The following is a 21,160-nucleotide window of genomic DNA, read 5'->3' on the forward strand; positions in this document are numbered from 1 at the left end:
CACATAAAAAAAATCCTGGAGCACGCAGTGCATAATGAGAAAAAAAAAACTCCGACCGTTTTTTTTAATTAAAATGCCGACTTTGTGGTCTATTTTCGTATAGTATTTGTGGTTGTATTCTCGTTTTCATGGTCTCATTTGATAGAATGGAAACTATATTATAGAAATGGAGGTGATTTTGATTAATTTTACTATAAAAAGAACCTGGAAATGGAGCACAAAGTACAGGAAATGTTTGATTTTTGCCGATGTTCAAAAGTAAACAAATGATGTCATTGTCCAATAAATGTCCAAACAGCCATTCTAATACGCAGTCATGAATGGGTTGATGTAATTTTTACAATTATTACAGTATTGCAGTAGTCTGCATAACAGTAAATCTTCTATTTTTTGTTTGAATAAAATTTCAAAATAAAAAGCAAGAGTAATATCACAGGGACCTGGAGACATGACTGATGAACAAAGAAAATCTTATTTTAGAGCCAGGAATGTCTGCATTGTTCATTCTGGACCTTATTTTGAAATTGTCGTATTTTTTAATTTTCGTGAAATTGGCCAAATTGCAAATTTCTGACCATGTTATTGGGTAGTTGAAATCGGTAAATGGGCAGTTTCTTGTGCTCAATCGATAGAAAAAATAGAGTTCTGAAGAAATAGTTATGAGTTTGGTTGACTGGAATAACGGAATTAGCCGAAAATAGGGCTCAAAGTGGGCGAAATTGCCGATTTTTAAATATCGCCGAAGTCGCTAACTTCGCGAGAGCGTAATTCCGTCAGTTTTCCATCAAATTTCGTTTTTTTGGTGTCTTTACAATCGGGAAAAGATTCTCTATCATTTCATAAGAAAAAATAATTTTTTTTTTTTTCGAATATTTTGCGACACCAGGAGCAACTTCAGGATTGGGCCCTTCGACAGTCAAAGGGTTAAGTGAGGATTTACTGTATGGGTCATGGACTGGGTCATGGGGATGTTGACCCCCGAAGCCTCCTACAGGTATAGTTAAGGAAGATACAGTGGAACCTTGGTACTTGAACTCAATTCATTCTGGAAGGCTGTTTGAGTACCTGTCTGCTGGAGTATCGAAGAGTTTCTTCCCAACTAATTTTCTTGTTGGTCGGCTGTTATCACTAATCCTCGTAGGTCCTGTACTGAATTATTTATACAAATAATATAAAAAAAATGCCCAAAAATGCAAAGAAACATGAAATAGTTTACAGTGAAGTTCTGGCAAGTTTTATATAACTAAAATAAATGCATTATTGAGCATAAATATGCAGATTAAAGGAAAAAAAACAGTCTTAAGGTTTGTCCAACACAAGAATTAACACAACCATATAATTAAATTCCGAACTCAAAATTGATAATGGAAAATTATTATAATCAGAAGAGCTAATGACGGTTGAAAAATACAGAAATAGTATGAAAGAATTATGTGACATAAGACGAGCACAAAGAGCCAAGACAACTTACAACTGGGCTGTATAGCCCTTGTGGTTTAGCACTTCTTTTTTATTATAATAATAACTTACAACTGGAAGAAAACTTTGATACAGATATTGAAGCATCAAGGAAGGTTTCTTGATGCTGGTGAGGGGCTCTTGATCTAGGGGACTGGATCTGTGCTACCCCAGCTCCCCTTCAGGTGCTACACAATCCCTACAGGTTTAGTGCTCTCCCATAATTTTTTATTAACACATTGGCCTTCTCCCACCAAGACAGGGCAGCCCATAAAAGAAAAACTTTCATCACTATTCACTCCATCAATCTTGCCGGAGGCGTGCTTACACTACAGTTATAAAACTGCAACATTAACACCCCTCCTTCAGAGTGCACTGTACTTCCCATCTCCAGGAATCAAGTCCAGCTTGCCAGTTTCCGTGAACCCCTTCATAAATGTTACCTTGCTTACACTCCAACAGCATGTCAACTCCTAAAAACCATTTGTCTCCATTTGCTCTTAACATGCTCACGCATGCTTGCTGGATGTCCAAGTCCCTCGCGCACAAAACCACCTTTACCCCCTCTAACCCGTTGTGATCCCCCTCCTACATACTCTAACCTGAGCCTCACTATCCTCGTAAAAACTCTTTACTGCACAATACAAATAGGTAATCTAAATATTGAAGTCGATACACTACCTGTAACTACCATTATCACCATTAACTACTACCATTATCACCATTAACTACTACCATTATCACCATTAACTACTACCATTATCACCATTAACTACTACCATTATCACCATTAACTACTACCATCACCATTAACTACTCACAGGGCTCAACATGGCCGACACGGCAGGTTGTGTAGCGGGCTAGCTGCGGGATTTTCAAGGATAGCTCCTGGTCAAAGAGGCTGACCAGGTCCCTACTTAACAGAACTCAGTGTGAATGCTTTGAGAAGATACCAGAGCAGCGAATGGACATCCCAGTGCATCGTTTCAGCGTAAATAGTTGAAGTGTTGTGCAGTTTCAGAGGATTTGGTGTTGTCGAGTCAAGACCAGTCAGCGCCTCCCCCCCTCTCTGCTGGGGGGGAGGGGGAGGGCGTGTGTAGTAAACAGTGACCCTCTCATAACGCCTCACCCCTGGCCGTCTCCCCCGCCTCACCCACCCAACTACCAGCGCCACCCCATCTGTAGAGGATACTTTTCCCCTAACCCACGATGTCAGCGATGGCACTGCAGCCGCAGGGAGTGCCGGGCTCACAGGAACTTCCACTACAGGGACAGCATCGTGGAGTTCGACCGCGAGGCAGCTGTCAGGTGTGCCACAGGCAGTGTGTACTCAGTTCCTCAAGCTTCAACATCCGTGCACACGAGGGCCTGGGATCTTCAATCAACTTGGCGTCCACCAGGACGCTGACATGTCCCTAGGGGAGCTCTCCATCGGGCTGTTAATGGAGTCACTGGCTTCTTGGACCTCTTGGGGAGGGTCGATGGTGCTCGTGCAAACAGCAGATCCCTGGGCAACTTGCTGCTGTTTGCAATGGCTGTCTACCGAGGAGAGACAGGCACCTAGCAACATCTGTTGTTGGGGCAATGGATGAATTCCCTGCTATGTTTGTTAACTGCTCATTACTCTGTAATTTGTCTATGATTGTAATCATGTGATAATGTGTTTATCATTCATTACCTTTGAAACTTGTCATGATTTTGACCAGCTCTACCTGGAGCTCATTACCTTTGTAAATTCTCATGATTAATGTGTTTATGATTCATTACCTTTACAATTATTCATGAGTGTGACCAGCTCTACCTGGAGCTCATTACCTTTGTAACTTGGTCATGATTATGACCAGATCTAGTTCATTACCATTGTAACTTGCTCAGCTATCAAAACTTTGGAGTCCAGTCCCTGGACCAATTATGTACCTCTAATCTTTTGACTACTGCCCACAGGATGGGTATGGGGTGCATAATAAACATATTAAACTAACTATTAAACTATCATTAACTACTACCATTGCTACCTAACATGTTAATGTGCCTCAAGATCTATCCTAGCATGGGCCAGTAGGCCTACTGCCATACTTCTCTAATATTTACACTTATGTTTCTCCAGCCTATAAACTGTGGGAATGCTTGAAGTTCCTAAATCTGTACTCTCTAGAATGCAGGATGCTGTATAGTCCTTGTGGCTTAGCGCTTCTTTTTTTATTATAATAATAGAATGCAGGAGGGAGAGATACATGATTATATACATCTGGAAAATCCTAGAGGGACTAGTACCAAACTTGCACATGAAAATCACTCCCTGTGAAAGCAAAAACTTGGCGTATGATGCAACATCCCCCCAATGAAAAGCAGGGGTGCCACTAGCATGATGAGAGACAATACAACAAGTATTGGGGGCCCAAGACTTCAACTGCTTCCCAGTGTACATCAGGGGGATTGCCAATAGACCTCTGGCTGTCTTCAAGCAGGTACTAAACAAGCATCTAAAGTCAGTACCTGACCAGCCGGGCTGTGGTTTGTATGTTGTATTATGTGTGGCTAACAGTAACAGCCTGGTTGATCAGGCCTTGATCCATCATGAGGCCTGGTCACAGACCAGGCTGTGGGGGCATTGTCCCCTGGAACTCCAGGTATACCAGATATGATCTATCACAATAAATTCTGATACAAGATTGTCTTAATAAAGTTACTGTCTGTGTCTACAACTACAGATGGCACCTATAACATTGCACTTTGGTGCCATCTTGTATAAGGAAAATGATAGTGCTTGGAGTTGTCACTACACTGCATTTGGGGTGCCACCTAGTGCAGGGAGACAGCACTGTATGACCCAGGTGGGTTTAGTGCTTAGTTTTGATAATGGCACAAAGTTAATGAAAATAGCACTAGGTTGCCATCTATTGGAGGAAGAATAAACTAAATTAGTTAATTTTTTGCACAATAGATGGCCCTAAATATTACTAATGAAAATGGCACTTGGCTGCCATCTATTGTTGTAATTATTTACTAAATCTAGTTCAGTTTTTGCATAATAGATGGCACTGTCAGTTAATGAAAATGGGAAGATAAAGGGCAGACTAAACTAAATATTTTTTTAGTTCACTTTTTGCTCAATAGATGGCGAAAAAAAAATTTGAAAATGGGAAGATCAACTAGGGGAGACTAAACTAAATATTTTTAGTTTCTTTTTTGCACAATAGATGGCGCTGAAAATTACTAATGAAAATGGCACTTGGATGCCATCTAGTGTGAGAATTATGAACTAAACTTTTAGTTCATTTTTTGCACAATAGATGGCGCTGAAAATTACTAATGAAAATGGCACTTGGGTGCCATCTAGTGTGAGAATTATGAACTAAAAATATTTTATTCAGTCTCCCCTAATCAATCCTCCCATTTTCTAATTTTTTTTTTGCCATCTATTGAGCAAAAAGTGAACTAAAAAAATATTTAGTTTAGTCTGCCCTTTATCTTCCCATTTTCATTAACTTACAGTGCCATCTATTATGCAAAAACTGAACTAGATTTAGTAAATAATTATAACAATATTATTATTATAATCAAAAAGAAGCGCTAAGCCACAAGGGCTATACAGCATTATAACAATAGATGGCAGCCAAGTGCCATTTTCATTAGTAATTTTTAGGGCCATCTATTGTGCAAAAAAATGAACTAGATTTAATAAATAATTCCAACAATAGATGGCATCCAAGTGCCATTTTCAATTTTTAGTGCCATCTATTGTGCAAAAAATTAGTTTATTCTCCCTAAAGTAAATGGCAGCCTGGTGCCATTTTCATTAACTTTTACTTTGATACCTATTGCAGCAAGTGATGCTAACTCGTTCTGTTACAGAGGGTGAAGCACAAAACCTACAGAGGTCATAGTGTGCCTGGGAATTGGGAGGCAATTATAATCATAACTAAGAGCTAAACCCACAAGGGTCAATGAGAGGCAGGCCAATTCAATCCAAGAGAGGATTATTACAATCAAGGGGGAGCACTAAACATGGAGAATTATACAGCACTTGTAGGAAAGAGGATTGAAGGTATTCAGGCTCAATTCAGGGAACTGGAGCACAGATCCAATTCCCTAAATCAAAAGCCCCTCACCAGTATCAAGGAACCTTCCTTGAGAGGATCCAAGAGAGGAAAAAGTCCAATTCCTTGCATCAAGTGCCCAGCACTAGCATCAACTTCAGTAGATGCAGGAAAGTGGTTGAGAAAGAGACATGAGCATTATTATAATCAAGGGGAAGCACTAAACCCGTAGGATTATACAGCTCCTGGGGGGATGTGGAAGGTATTCAGGTTTAATTCAGGGAACTGGAGAACAGATCCAATTCCCTAGATCAAGAGCCCCTCACCAGCATCAAGGAACTTTCCTTGAGGGGAGAGACACGAGCAAATGTGAATATCTAGAAAATATTTGTGTTCTGGGACTATGATCCTCTGTAACAAACACAAGTTTGAGAACAACACATACTGGCAAGAGTGTAAGGTGATGACCTGACCAGTGAGGTAGGAGACAGCATCAGGTAACCTTTGAGGTCAACTAACAACTACATCATATAGTGGACAGGTCTTGGTTGAGTATCAGATGTGTCGGTGTTTTCCACATGTTATTATGACCAGCTTTTTTGTCCAGTTGCAGCGACTGCAATTAATCAAGGTTCCAGGCATTTTCAGAATCTAAGGTTGTTTGATATAAGGACACAAGTGCAACTAATGCAACATTTTATTGTAACAATTCACTCTGCAGGAACTTTGTTAAGACATTACAAACAAGGACACAGGGTATATATAGGTATAGTGTGAGGTGCAAAGCAAAGCATAATACAATCACTGTAGGTAATAGCAGTAGTATTTGTGGTAGTAATAGTACTACAACTACTACCACTGCCTACAATGATTATATACTTTGCACCTTATACTCTACCAATATATACTCTCTGTGTCCATGTATTGTCTGTAATGGGTTTGACAAAGCTCCTGGAGAGCAAAATGTTACAATAAAATGTCACATTAGTTGCACTTGTGTCTATTTATCTAACATACTGTCAGTAATTCTACAGTCAATATTACATCTAAAGTTGTGTCCTGTGATGACTTTCAATGTCAAAAATGCCTGGAAGCCTCATTAATCATTCACTAGAACTGAATAAAAAAAAAGTTGGAAATTATATGGTGGTTGTGGGGATTATCTCCCCCTGGGCTCGGTCACAGACCTCCTAGGCTCCCCCTGGGCTCGGTCACAGACCAGGCTTCCTAGGTAGGAAAGGAAATATTACAGAACCCGTAAACGGTCCAAACGTATATATACTTTTTTCAACATTTGAAAGTATGTAAAAAAAGTAGATCTTCCTTTTGTTTTTTTACATTTGAAAATGTGTAAAAAACTTTGATCTACTTTTTTTTTGTTATATTTGAAAATATGTAAAAAAAACGTAGATCTACTTTTGTAGCACTACACATGTGAACGTAGATCTGCTTGGACCGTTTACGGGTTAAGAACTATGTATTACAATTATTATTATAATAATCAAAGGGGAAACGCTAAACCCGGAGGATTATACAGCGCCTGGGGCGGGGGGATGTGGAAGGCATTCAGGCTTAATTCGGGGAACTGGAGCACAGATCCAATTCCCTAAATCAAGAGCCCCTCACCAACATCAAGGAACCTTCCTTGAGGGGTATGTATTACAAAACACAAAGGAAAGTAATATAGGAAAGTCCTGTGTTTTCTGCCCCCTCTTTACTGTTCTCATTTTTTCAGTAGTTTTCAATTTAGTTATTGTTTGGTGTTTTTTCTGCTTTGCACAACGGTTGTGTTACAGAAGAGTTACCAGTGGCATGTTTTAAGTATTATATGTATTATAGTACCAAACTTGCACACGAAAATCACTCACTACGAAAGCAAAAGACTTGGCAGACGTTGCAACATCCCCCAATGAAAAGCAGGGGTGTCACTAGCACGTTAAGAGACCATACAATAAGTGTCAGGGGCCCGAGACTGTTCAACTGCCTCCCAGCATACATAAGGGGGGTTTACCAACAGACCCCTGGCAGTCTTCAAGCTGGCACTGGACAAGCACCTAAAGTCGGTTCATGACCAGCCGGGCTGTGGCTCGTACGTTGGTTTGTGTGCAGCCAGCAGTAACAGCCTGGTTGATCAGGCTCTGATCCACCAGGAGGCCTGGTCAGAGACCGGGCTGCGGGGGCGTTGACCCCCGGAACTCTCTCCAGGTAAACTCCAGGTAACCTGGACCAAGGAAAGTAAAGATGTGTGTGTGTTGTGCATAGTGAATAAAAGTTGAGATTTGTAACATTTTTGCTGAAAAGATGTCCACCCAGTGATGTCGAGCTTAAATTCAGTGGCGGCTCATGCAGGGGTCCTGCTGAACTGCAGCACCCCCTATTTTCATTAGATATTATCAATAACATTCAATATAATGAATCTTTTTTTCTTTAAATCTTTCTTTATACAGTGGTCCCTCGTTTTTCGTAATTAATCCGTTCCTGGAGCCATTACTATAAATGAAATTTACAATTTACGAATCAATTTTCCCCATAAGAAATAATGTAAATACAATTAATCTGTTCCTGACACCCATAAGTATTAAAACAAAAAAATTTTTAACATGAAATATGCATGTAGTACATAAACAATACAATGGGAAATGATGAATGAAACATTAACAGCATAACACTTACCTTTATTGGAGATTCTTCTTAGTGTATGGGAGACTGGAGGAGGAGAGAGAGTGAATTGTTTATAGTTTGGAAGGGTAATCCCCTTCCATCAACACCTCAGGTACCATTTGCTTTTCTGGGGTTGCTTCTCTTCTCTGTTTCTTAATGCCACTAGGACCACCTTGAGAGTCACTGGAGTCCTGTCTCACAAAATAACTGTGAAGAGAGCTCTGTTTCTGGCGTCTCTTTAACACTTCCCTAAAATGGCCCAAGACTTTGTCACTGTACATGTTGCCAACCTGGCTTGCAACAACCTTGTTAGGGTGATGTTTCTCCATAAAGCTTTCCATCTTACCCCACATAGTAAAAATCTCTTTAATTTCTGAAGAAGGCACCTTCTTCCATCTCTCTTCATCCTCCTCTGCAGCAATTTTCTGAGCTGCGATGTGTTGCTCTTCCTGCTGAAGCTCTTGCAGCTCCTCAGTGGTGAGCTCGTCATTGTGGTCTTCCACCAATTCTTCCACATCCTCCAAACTCACATCCAACCCCATGGAACTCCCCAGTGCCACAATTGATTTTACAACAGACATAGGCTCATTAGGGTCAGTCCCAAATCCTTCAAAATCCCTCTTGTCGACACAATCTGGTCACAATTTTCTCCAGGCAGAGTTCAAAGTCCTGGCAGTCACTCCCTCCCAAGCCATACCTATAAGGGTTATGCAGTGGAGGATGCTGAAGTGTTCTCTCCAAAATTCCCTTAGGGTCAAGTGAGTGTCTGTGGTCACAGTCAAGCACCTGTGAAACATTGCTTTTGTGTAGAGTTTTTTAAAGTTTGCAATAACCTGCTGGTCCATGGGTTGGAGGAGAGGAGTGGTATTCAGGGGCAAGAACTTTACTGTGATGAACCCAAACTCCTCGAAAATTAGGTCATCCAAGTTTGGAGGATGAGCAGGTGCATTGTCCATTACTAGCAGGCACTTGAGATCCAATTTCTTTTCCAGGAGATACTCCTTCACACTAGGGCCAAACACTTCATTGAACCACTCGACGAAAATTTCCCTCGTGACCCATGCCTTACTATTAGATTTCCAAAACACACACAATTTACTCTTCATAACATTGTTTTTCCTGAACACTCTGGGATTTTCAGAATGGTACACTAGTAATGGCTTCACTTTGAAAGCCCTACTAGCATTAGCACAGAACATTAGCGTCAGCCTGTCTTTCATAGGCTTGTGTCCTGGCATTGCCTTTTCCTCTTGTGTAATGAAGGTCCTCTTTGGCATTTTCTTCCAAAAGAGGCCTGTTTCGTCACAACTGAACACTTGTTCAGGTTTCAGTCCTTCAGCCTCTATGTACTCCTGGAACTCATGCACGTATTTTTCAGCCGCCTTATGGTCCGAACTGGCAGCTTCACCATGCCTTACCACACTGTGTATGCCAGTATGGTTCTTAGCCTTTGCTGGCCTTAAATTCACTCAGTTCACCACTATTTGCAGGCAATTTCTTTATCAAATCTTCATGCAACTGCCTAGCCTTTTCACAAATAATCGAAGTCATAAGAGTATCTCCTGCTAATTGTTTCTCATTTATCCACACCAATAATAACTTCTCAACCTCTTCCAGTACTGGTGATCTTATTTTTGTCAGCATAGTTACTCCCTTTGCAACAACAGCATCCTTTATTTCCTTTTCCTTGGCCACTATGGAACATAAGGTTGTGTAGGGTTTCTTATACATCCTGGACAGTTCGGCCACACCTGTACCACTTTCATATTGTTCAATGATTGTTTTCTTAAATTCAATCGTATTTCTCACCTTCTTTACCACAGGCTTGGCACTAGGAGCTTTCTTTGGAGCCATGGTAGCTTATTTAGTACTTGCAAGCAGTAAAATAAATGGAATATTATGAAATATTTCGCTGGAGCACGTGAGGGGACCTTCGCTCACTGGTAAACAATGCCAGACTGGCTGCCGCCCCGGCTCACGCCGTGGGTACGCGTCCCGGACGAACTACGACTCGCGAGTCAACCTATGAAAAGCGAGTCCATGTTTATACGAAAATACCATTATGATTGGCGAATTTTACGATTGCCGGGAACTACGAAAAGCGGGGGACCACTGTACTTGTATATTATATAATCAAAGAATTAAAGAAAATAGGGGGTGACACTACTGTCAGTGCCATTGTGTACTGGGTGAGCAGCATTTACTGCTGTTGCCATATGCTGCTCATTTTCTGCCAACTTTACGCCTCTATATCTCGGTAAGTACTGATCGCAAAAAAAAAATTTTTTAGACTTAAAACACTCAGCAAAATAATCCTAACATTTTGGTAAGAAAAAAATAATTTTTTATTTTTCGAATATTTTTTGACATAGAATGGCAGTTTCAGAAATGGGTTTGCAACATAAGAACATAAGAAAGGAGGAACACTGCAGGAGGCCTGTTGGCCCATACTAGGCAGGTCTTTTACAATTCATCCCACTAACAAAACATTTGCCCAACCCAATTTTCAATGCTACCCAAGAAATAAGCTCTGACGTGAAAGTCCCACTCAAATCCAACCCATCCCACTCATGTACTTATCCAACCTAAATTTGAAACTACCCAAAGTCCCAGCCTCAATAACCCAACTAGGTAGACTGTTCCACTCATCAACTACCCTATTTCCAAACCAATACTTTCCTATGTCCTTTCTAAATCTAAACTTATCTAATTTAAATCCATTACTGCAGGTTCTCTCTTGGAGAGACATCCTCAAGACCTTATTAATATCCCCTTTATTAATACCTATCTTCCACTTATACACTTCGATCAGGTCTCCCCTCATTCTTCGTCTAACAAGTGAATGTAACTTAAGAGTCTTCAATCTTTCTTCATAAGGAAGATTTCTAATGCTATGTATTAATTTAGTCATCCTACGCTGAATGTTTTCTAACGAATTTATGTCCATTCTGTAATATGGAGACCAGAAGTGAGCTGCATAATCTAGGTGAGGCCTTACTAATGATGTATAAAGCTGCAGTATGACCTCTGGACTTCTGTTGCTTACACTTCTTGATATAAATCCCAGTAATCTATTTGCCTTATTACGTGCGCTTAGGCATTGCTGTCTTGGTTTAAGGTTGCTGCTCACCATAACCCCCAAGTCCTTTTTGCAATCTGTATGGCTAAGTTCTACATCATTTAACTTATAAGTACTAGGGTTATGGGCACTCCCAAGCTTCAGAACCTTGCATTTATCTACATTGAACTGCATCTGCCACTTTTCTGACCAAGAATAGAGTTTGTTTAAATCCTCCTGAAGTTCCATAACATCTACGTTTGAAACAATTATCCTACCTATCTTTGTGTCATCGGCGAATTTGCTCATATCACTAGTAATTCCCTCATCAAGATCATTGATATATATTATAAACAACAACGGGCCCAAGACTGATCCCTGTGGAACGCCACTTGTTACAGATCCCCACTCGGATTTAACCCCATTTATGGACACACTCTGCTTCCTGTCAGTGAGCCATGACTCGATCCACGAGAGCACTTTTCCCCCAATGCCATGAGCTGCCACTTTCTTTAACAGTCTATGGTGCAGAACTCTATCAAAAGCCTTACTAAAATCTAAGTAAATAATATCAAATTCTTTATCGTGGTCAACAGCCTCAAAAGCTTTACTGAAGAAAGTTAATAAATTAGTTAGACAAGACCGGCCTCTTGTGAATCCATGCTGAGTATCCTTAATCAAGCTATGCTTATCGAGATGGCTTCTTATAATCTCAGCTATAATTGACTCTAGTAATTTGCCTACAATTGAGGTCAGGCTTATTGGGCGGTAATTTGACGGTAACGACTTGTCCCGTTTTAAAAATAGGAATTACATTAGCCATCTTCCACATATCAGACACTACACCTGTTTGAAGAGATAAATTAAAAATATTATTTAATGGTTCACAGAGTTCCATTTTGTATTCCTTAAGAACCCTTGAAAAAACCTCATCAGGACCCGGCGACTTATTTTGCTTCAGTCTGTCTATCTGCTTCACAACCATTTCACTAGTGACTGTGATGTTACATAATTTATCTTCTTCTAGGCCCGAGACTGTTCAACTGCCTCCCAGCACACATAAGGGGGATTACCAACAGACCCCTGGCAGTCTTCAAGCTGGCACTGGACAAGCACCTAAAGTCAGTTCCGGATCAGCCGGGCTGTGGCTCGTACGTTGGTTTGCGTGCAGCCAGCAGCAACAGCCTGGTTGATCAGGCTCTGATCCACCAGGAGGCCTGGTCACAGACCGGGCCGCGGGGGCGTTGACCCCCGGAACTCTCTCCAGGTAAACTCCAGGACTATCTTATTGAAACTTGGGCAATGTATGATGGAAAGATGCTTCTTAACCTACACCTAAAATGAAAGAAATGTAAGCATAAATAACAGAGTTCACTTCTCAGGAATTAGCCACCCCTTAGTGGTAATTTTTAATGGTTTTTATGGTTGCATTCTCGTTTTTTTGGTCTCATTTGATAGAATGGAAGACATATTACAGAAATAGATACGATTTTGATTGCTTTCATGACGAAAAGTGCCTTGAAATTGAGCTCAACCTAGGAGAAATGGTCCATTGCTTAGCTGTTTCAGAGTAAACAAATGACGTCACTGTCCATTCCAATATGCAGTCGTGAATGGGTTGACATATTTATACAATTATTGCAATAATGAATAACAGTAAATCTTATATTTTTTGTGTGAATAAAAATTACAAATAATTTATATAATAATAATAATGATAATAATAATAATATGTATAATAATAATAATATGTATAATAATAATAATATGAATAATAACAATATGTATAATAATAGTATAATATAATAATAATAATAATATAATGTACAGTGGAGCCTCAAATTTCGAACTTAATCCGTTCCAGGAGCTAGTTCTAAATTCGAAAAGTCTGAAATTCGAAGCAATATTTTCCATAAGAAAAAATGGAAATACAATTAATCCGTTCCAGAAACCCAAAAATATTCACAAAAAAAAAAATACATTTTATTGAGATTAATTACAGTTTTACATACAATAAATACTAAAGTTTTTGATTATGTATAGTAATACATATAAAATAACATATTTACTTACCTTTATTGAAGATTGGTGATGGCATCTGGAAGATAGGGAGGAGGAGAGAGGGAGTTGGGGTTAGTGTTTGGAAGGAGAATCCCCCTCCATGAGGACTTCCGGTATCAAAGCCCTCTCTGGGGTTGCTGCCCTTCTCTGTATTTTAATGCCACTAGGACCAGCTTGAGTCACTGGACCCCAGTCTCACAAAATAACTATCTACAGTCCTCTGTTTCTGTCTCACAAAATAACTATCCACAGTCGTCTGTTTCTGTCTCACAAAATAACTGTCCACAATCGTCTGTTTGTCTCACAAAATAACTCCACAGCTGTCTGTTTCTGTATCACAAAATAACTGTCCACAGTCATCTGTTTCTGTCTCACAAAATAACTGTCCACAGTCCTCTGTACATCCTGGCAAGCTCAACAAGTCTCACTCCAATCTCATACTTCTGTATTATTTCCTTCTTCACATCTTTGGTGTTTCTCACTTTCTTTACCACAGGGGTACCGCTAGCAAGTTTCTTTGGGCCCATGGCTGCTTATTTCACAGCCCCACAAGCACTAAACACAATTAAATAATCATAAAATGTGTGAATGAGATCGCAGGTTAGTGTTCACTCAAGCATAAACAAAGCTAGACTGCTCACGGCGCCTGTGTGGGGACGCGGACAGAGCGGGCCAGCGGACAGGTCCTGTACCCGGGGGTCCGAAAATATGGGCGCGTTCGATAATAGGAACACAGTTTGTCTGAAAAAATGGTCTTATTTTCGAAAGGTTCGATATGTGATACGTTCGATTTTTGAGGTTCCACTGTATAATAATAATACAGTGGACCCCCGCATACCGTTGGCCTTACATAACGTTAAATGTTAAATCCACATACCGCTACATTTTATTGCCAAGATTTTGCCTCACATACTACTAAAAAACCCGCTCAATGCTGTTCGTCTGAGACACGTCTATGTGCGGCCTGAGCCACGCTCACATGTTCCGCCGGTGGCATTGTTTACCAGCCAGCCTCCGCGGTAACATCCAAGCATACAATCGGAACATTTCATATTATTAGAGTGTTTTTGGTGATTTTATCTGCAAAATAAGTGACCATGGGCCCCAAGAAAGCTTCTAGTGCCAACCCTACAGCAATAAGGGTGAGAATTACTATAGAGATAAAGAAAAAGATCATTGATAAGTATGAAAGTGGAGTGCGTGTCTCCGAGCTGGCCAGGTTGTATAATAAACCCCAATCAACCATCGCTACTATTGGTGGTTCAGCTGCTGCTGCTGCTGTACCACCGTCAGCTGCTGCTGCTGCTGTAGTACCGTCTGCTGCAGCTGTAGCATCGTCTCCTGCTGCTGTAGCATCGTCTGCTGCTGTTGTAGCACTGTCAGCTGCTGCTGCTGTTGTACCACCGTCAGCTGCTGCTGCTGCTGCTGTAGTACCGTCTGCTGCTGCTGTAGCATCATCTGCTGCTGCTGTAGCACTGTCAGCTGCTGCTGCTGTTGTACCACCGTCAGCTGCTGCTGCTGTAGTACCGTCTGCTGCTGCTGTAGTACCGTCTGCTGCTGCTGTAGCATCGTCTGCTGCTGCTGTAGCACTGTCAGCTGCTGCTGCTGCTGCTGCTGTAGCACCGTTGTTGGTGTGGCTTATTGAGAATACCAAGAAACAATTAACCCCAGAGGATTTGCCACCCAGGATAACCCAAAAAAGTCAGTGTCATCGAAGACTGTCTTAACTTATTTCCATTGGGGTCCTTAATCTTGTCTCCCAGGATGCAACCCATACCAGTCGACTAACACCCAGGTGAACAGGAAAAAATGCCTGGAACTAGTGCTCACATTGGTGAATTTAAAGCCAGCAAAGGTTGGTTTGAGAGATTTAAGAATCGTAGTGGTATACACAGTGTGATAAGGCCTGTTCTGGAAGAAAATGCCAAACAGGACCTACAGTACTCAGGAGGAAAAGGCACTCCCAGGACACAGTGTCTCATCAGTCATTGCTACATCTTCAATAAAGGTAAGTGTCATTTATTCTTCATTTAGTAGAGTAGTACATGCACAATATATATTGTGCCTGTACTACTCTACTATTGTGCATGTATCCTTCTCTTTGTGTGTAGGAAAATGTATATTTCATGTGGTAAAATTTTTTTTTCATACTTTTGGGTGTCTTGCACAGATTAATTTGATTTCCATTATTTCTTATGAGGAAAATTCATTCACATAACGATAATTTCGCATAACAATGAGCTCTCTTGCACGGATTAATATCGCTATGCGGGGGGTCCACTGTACATATATAATAATGTACTACATATAATAATTATAATAATAGATGGCTTCAAAAGGCCATCACTAGATGGCAGTGTTTACCACAACAAAGAGGGAGCGGTTGTGGCTGCCTCCACCTGTTACATAATGACATATTTTAATCATTTTAGAGTATATATCGTGTTTCTATGTTAGCTATATTATTTGTTATGTCATATCAGATGAACTGTGACAGATGATATTAGCGAAATTGTTCATGAAGTATTTTGCCCGGTGTCCAGACAAACTCTCGTCCACCGCTGACACCGCCCATACCACTACATGAATGACATATTTTATTCATTTTAGAGTATATCAGGTTTCTATGTTATTTATATTGTTTATTATGCCATATTAGATGAAGCGAGATAGATAAATAAGCCGTAGAGTTGATATTAGTGAAATTATTGAAGTACATAATTCCACTGGAACGGATTAATTGCATTTCAATTAATTTAAATGAACATCAAAATGGTATACAATACCAACAGGTTGTTAGGTAAGACACATATGCAACAGTTAGACAACTTTATTCCGAAACGTTTCGCCTACACAGTAGGCTTCTTCAGTCGAATACAGAAAATAGGCAGGAACAGTAGAGATGTGAAGACGATGTAATCAGTCCATCACCCTTGTAGTCGTAAAATTTGAGGTTGTCAGTCCCTCAGCCTGGAGAAGTTCAGTTCCATAGTCATAGTTCCATAGACTATGGAACTGAACTTCTCCAGGCCGAGGGACTGACAACCTCAAATTTTACGACTACAAGGGTGATGGACTGATTACATCGTCTTCACATCTCTACTGTTCCTGCCTATTTTCTGTATTCAACTGAAGAAGCCTACTGTGTAGGCGAAACGTTTCGGAATAAAGTTGTCTAACTGTTGCATATGTGTAATTTAAATGAGGAAAATTGACTCTGCAAACGAGGAAATCCAGTTGCGAGCAAGGTCATGGAATGGATTAAACTCGCAAGTAGAGGTTCCACTGTACTATATAAAAAATGAAATTAAGACTACATATTTAATTATTACCTAGGTAGTAGGTTGGTAGAAAGCAACTGCCCAGGGAGGTACTACTGTCCTACCAAGTGAGTGTAAAACGGAAACCTGTAATTGTTTTACATGATGGTAGGATTGCTGGTTTTTTTTTTCTGTCTCATAAACATGCAAGATTTCAGGTACGTCTTGCTACTTCTACTTACACTTAGGTCACACTACACATACATGTTATTTATTTTATGTATTTATTTTATGTCTTTGCAAACAGTACATTGAGATTTTGTATTTACAGTAGTGGGTTGCAATGCAAAGACAGCCTCTATTATGCCTAGGCATTATGGGCCAACTTAACATTATTGGCTTACAGTCTACTTAATACTAAGGAGTATATCATAGTTGTACAGTCGGATAGTAATTATTTCATAGGTGTAGAGTAGAATATTAATTATAAATGAATCAAAATTTGAATAATACAAAGATATATTTATATTCGAAAATGCTTTTTGTGAAAACAATGATTCAATTATATTCCTGTCAACAATGGATAAAAGGTTCAATGTGACTGTTTCAGTTATGATGTGGGAGTACATAGGTGAGAAGTGTGTACTGAGTATTTAGCATTTAGTCTAGGGTGATTAAGTGGCTTTTGAGAAGAGTCTTAAATTTATTTTCAGACTGAGTTACTTTAATATCTTCTGGTAATGAATTCCATATTTTGGGGCCCTTTATGTGCATAGAGTTTTTACACAGTGTGATATGGACACGAGGTATATCAAAAAGAGATCTGTGTCTTGTGTTGTGGTCATGTGTCCTGTTTAGGTTGGTGAGGAGAAGTTTGAGTGGGGGGTTCATATTTGCGTGTATTGTTCTGTGTATGTAGTAGGCACATGAATAAGTATGGATGTTCTTAATGGTGAGCAGATTCAGACTTTTGAAAATTGGCGGAGTATGCTGGCGGGAGTGGGAATTTGTTATCATTCTTACTGCTGCCTTTTGCTGGGTTATTAGGGTTTTTAGGTGATTGGATGTTGTTGATCCCAATGCACAAATTCCATATGTAAGATAAGGGTATATGAGTGAATGGTACAGTACCAGGAGAGCTGATTGTGGAACGTAGTACCTTATCTTTGATAGTATGCCTACAGTCTTGGAGATTTTCTTGGTGATTTGTTGTATGTGTGTCCGGAACTTAAGGCTACTGTCAAGGTGGATACCTAGGAATTTTCCCTCTGTGAGTCTTGTGACTGATGATCCATTTAGCGTTATGTTAACTGGATCATTTACAGCTTTGTTTCCAAACTGAATGAAATAGGTTTTATCAGTGTTCAGGGTAAGTTTGTTAGTCATCATCCAGGCAGATATTTTCTGTAATTCAGCATTGACTGTGTTTGCTAGTATGACTGTGTTTGGGTGGGAAAAGACATATGTAGTGTCATCTGCAAATAATATGGGTTTGAGTAGCTGTGATGCATTCGGTAGATCATTGATGTAGATGAGAATGAGGAGTGGTCCAAGGACGCTTCCTTGTGGGACTTCTACTGTGATTGGTTGGGTGGAAGAGTTTGCATCATTTGCATACACATATTGAGTTCTGTTACTAAGGTATGACTTTAGGTAGTTGAAGGAGTGGCCTCTGATACTATAGTGCATTAATCTGGAGTACAGCAGTTCATGGTCGACTGTATCGAAAGCTTAACGTAAATCAATGAAAATGCCCAGCGGGACTTCTTTGTTTTCAAGTGCGGTATATATTAGTTCTAGCATGTGTATGATAGCATCATTTGTGCTTTTATTATTCCTGAATCCAAACAGACAAGGGTTTAATATGTTGTGTGAAACGAGGTAGGAATAGATCCGTCTATGAATTAATTTTTCAAAGATTTTAGAGAGCAGTGGTAAGTTAGATATTGGTCTATAGTTATTCAAGTCAGCTTGGTCACCTCCTTTATGGATCGGAGTGACTCTCGCTAATTTGAGGATTGTTGGGAAGGTAGATGATTCAATGGATTTGTTAAAGAGCGTTGCAATAATTGGTGACAATACTTGAGAAGCTTTTTTGTACATAAAAGCAGGCAAGTTGTTTATGTCTCCTGCCTTGTTTTAAAGGGTGTTTATGATGAGCGTAACTTCAATGGGGTTGGTTGGAGCTAGGAATAGCGTATTTGGGTAGGTACCTATGAGGTAGTCTGATGGACGGGTGTTTGTGCTTGGTATTTTGTTTGCTAGATTTTTTCCTATGGTGGAGAAGAAAACATTAAGTCTGTTTGCTGTTTTGGTTGGAGTGAGTAGGGGTTAACCTGATTTTGTTAGTTTGATTGCTTTATTTTTGGATAACTTTTTAGTTCCAAGAATTTCAGATAGAGTTTTCCAGGGTTTTTTCATATCACCTTTGATGTCATGTAAGCTATTTTCATAATACAATTTTTTTTAACCTTCTTATCAGGCTGGTAAGTGCTGATGAGTAACTTTTTGACTGTTCTCTAGTTATTTGACCCATTCTATACTGTTTCTCATATTTACGCTTTGTGTTAATGGATTTGAGGATGCTTGGTGTTAGCCAGGGATAATTCAGTCTCTTTGCTGTGATCTGTTTAATTTTTCTGGAGCAATGTCTGTTATAGAGGCATTGGGATTTTTTTTTAGAAACTTATTTATACATACTTCCCTGGTTGGTTGCTGTCTACCAACCCACTACCTACACATATCAATATTAAAGTTTAGACTGATACCCATGCCATCAAAATTAGCTGATAATAACAGCAATAACATTAGCCAATACCACTACTTTGGCACAACCTCAATGTTACCAGACAAGTAAACCAAATTATTATTATTCTTAACATATCAGCCATTTCCCACCAAGGCAGGGTGCCCCCCCCCCCAAAAAAAAAAAAACTTTTATCATCATTCACTCGATCACTGTCTTTCCAGAGGCATGCTTACACTATAATTATAAACCTGCAACATTAACACCCATCCTTCAGAGTGCAGGCACTGTACTTCCCATCTCCAGGACTCAAATATGGCCCACCAGTTTCTCTGAATCCCTTCATAAAAATTTCCTTGTTCACACTCCCCTGCACATCAAGTCCTAAAAACCATTCGCTCCTATATAACATGCTCACTCATGCTTGCTGGAAGTTCAAGTCCCTCGTACACAAAACCTCCTTTACCCCATCCCTCCAGCCTTTCCTAGGCCGACCCCTACCCCGCCTTCCGTCCATTGCAGATTTATACACTCTCCAATTCCTTCTACAGTGGAACCTCAAATATCGAACTTAATTTGTTCCAGGAGCTAGTTCTACATTTGAAAAGTCTGAAAATCGAAGCAATATTTCCCATAATAAATAATGGAAAATACAATTAATCTGTTCCAAAAACCCAAAAATATTCACAAAAAAATACATTTTATTGAGATTAATTACAGTTTTACATACACACAACAAATACTATAGTGTTCAATTATGTATATAAATATAAAATAACATTTTTACTTACCCTTATTGAAGATTGGTGATGGCATCTGGAAGACAGGGAGGAGGAGAGAGGGAGTTCGGGTTAGTGTTTGGAAGGAAAATCCCCCTCCATGAGGACTTCAGGTAAAGTCCTCTTTGGGGTTACTTCCCTTCTCTGTCTTTTAATGCCACTAGGACCAGCTTGAGAGTCACTGGACATCTGTCTCACAAAATAACTGTCCACAGTCCTCTGTTTCTGGTGCCTCTTTAACATTTCCCTAAAATGGGACATGGTTTTGTCACTGAACTTGTTGCAAAGATGGCTTGTTTCAGCTTGCTCAGGATGGTACTTCTCCACAAACATTTGGACATCATTCCACTTGGCGCAAATCTCCTTAATCTTTGAAGAAGGCACCTCATCCACTCCCTCTTCCTCCTCCTCTGAAGCAAGGTTCTCAGCTGTGGTCTGATACTGCTCCAGATGAAGCTCTTGCAGCTCTTCAGTGGTTAGCTCTTCCCTGTGGTCCTCCACCAACTCTTCTACATCCTCACCACTCACCTCCAGGCCCAGGGACTTCCCCAATGCCACAATAGAGTCCACAGCAGGCAGAGGGTCAGCTGGGTCAGGGTCAGGGTCAGTCTCAAACCATTCAAAATCCCTCTTTTGGACACAATCTGGCCACAACTGTCTCCAAGCAGAGTTCAAAGTTCTGGAAGTCACTCCCTCCCAAGCCTTACCTATAAGGCTTATGGAGCTATAGATATTGAAGTGATTCCTCCAGAACTCTCTAAGCATCAACTGAGTGTCTGTGGTCACTTCAAAGCACTTTTCAAACACTGCTTTTGTGTAGAGTTTTTTGAAGTTAGAAATGACCTGCTGGTCCGTGGGCTGGAGGAGAGGAGTGGTGTTAGGAGGCAAGAACTTCACTTTTATAAAACTGAAGTCCCTAGACAAGAGGTCTAATAAGTTTGGAGGATGAGCAGGAGCATTGTCCATTAACAGAAGGCACTTGAGTGGCAATTTCTTTTCCAGGAGGTATTTTTCACACTGGGGCCAAACACTTCATGGACCCATTCTTTGAAAATTTGTCTTGTGACCCATGCCTTATGATTAGCTTTCCACAAGAC

This window comes from Cherax quadricarinatus, chromosome 71 (genome assembly GCF_038502225.1).
Source record: "Cherax quadricarinatus isolate ZL_2023a chromosome 71, ASM3850222v1, whole genome shotgun sequence".
NCBI lineage: Eukaryota > Metazoa > Arthropoda > Malacostraca > Decapoda > Parastacidae > Cherax > Cherax quadricarinatus.